Below are 1,375 nucleotides of genomic sequence, written 5' to 3'. Positions count from 1 at the left end.
TCTGTGTAGTATGTAGCCTACGCTCCAGGCGTATATTCTCATTGTGTCGACCGGTCAAAGGAGAAAGTAATGCTTGAAGTGTTCTTCGATATCCAGGGTCTCGTACATTTGGAGTTTATTCCTGAGGGTCGAATTGTCAGTAAGGAGACGCATGTTGAAATTCGACATCTTCGTGATGCAGTTCGACGAAAAAGACCCAATTTGTGGCAAGGACAGAATTAAGTTCTTCATCATGACAATACCTCAGCACATCGGTCGCTCTTGGTGAGCGAATTCCTCGCACAACACAAAATACCTGTCCCTCCACAGCCGCCATATTCTCCAGATCTTATTCCAGCAGATTTCTACCTATTTCCAAAGATCAAATTCCTACCCAAGCGACTGCGGTTTGCGTCAGCCGAAGAGGTGAAAATTCATGCGACTTGCTCTCTGCAGGGAGTGACCAAAGATGGGCTACAGCAATGTTTTGAGAAGTGGCATGGACGCTGGCAGAGGTGTGTCACTGTCCAGGGAGCGTACTTTGAAAGTGGTGGTGTGTAAATGGTTACATTTTATCTGCAACAAAATTATCTACACATATATCACATTAATTAGCCTATATGAGGTCTCGCCACTCTCATTGAATATTATCACGACTACTATGAAGTATTCAATGTGTATTATCACCTTTAAATCGAGAAAAATTCGTTCCGGCACCGGGAATCGAACCCGGGACCTCTCAGCTCTGCGCGCTGAGGGCTCTTTCCAACTGAGCTATGCCGGAACACGATCCAAACATTACAATGAGAAGACTTCAACCGGCACCGTGGATCGTGTCCCGGCATAGCTCAATTGGAAAGAGCCCTCAGCGCGCAGAGCTGAGAGGTCCCGGGTTCGATTCCCGGTGCCGGAACGAATTTTTCTCGATTTAAAGGTGATTATCTACACATGTTTGGTTACTTTTTGACTTTACTAGTACATATTTTTACTGCAACATCGTGATGAAATTCTGATGGGAATTACTCCTAAAATAACTGTAATTTCATGTCCTGTTTTAGGAAAAGTTACTGTTGTTGTGTTTATTATATTCCTATGTACCGGTAACATTGCAAGCAGAAATAGAGTTTGGAAACGAATGGTGAATTTTGTATTAATTTAATTCCATTAAGATCTGCCAGCATGAGCTTTCTTCGTAGGCCTAGCAATACCTCCCATAGAACATCCCACTGTTCATCCTCCGTCCCTCGTAAATGGAATTCTCTACCTCAGAAGATTAGGGGCTGCCAGACAATAACTACTTTCAAGACAAAGCTAAACAATTTCTTACTGACGCAGACAAATTGAAGTTGTAATTATAATCATAATCGAGTTTAATGATTTAATTATATTTAGGTAT

At 42.3% G+C, this 1,375-nt stretch overlaps 1 non-coding gene across 1 annotated transcript; it reads right to left on the bottom strand.

The window, feature by feature from the left end:
- Positions 1 to 687: 687 nt before the first annotated feature.
- TRNAC-GCA (transfer RNA cysteine (anticodon GCA)) lies at positions 688 to 763 on the bottom strand. The gene has a single exon. It is a non-coding gene; the product is annotated as a tRNA-Cys (tRNA).
- Positions 764 to 1,375: the final 612 nt, after the last annotated feature.

This window comes from Periplaneta americana, chromosome 3 (genome assembly GCF_040183065.1).
Source record: "Periplaneta americana isolate PAMFEO1 chromosome 3, P.americana_PAMFEO1_priV1, whole genome shotgun sequence".
NCBI lineage: Eukaryota > Metazoa > Arthropoda > Insecta > Blattodea > Blattidae > Periplaneta > Periplaneta americana.
Note: the sequence above shows the minus strand (reverse complement) of the source record. Positions and strands in the feature narration are given on the sequence as shown.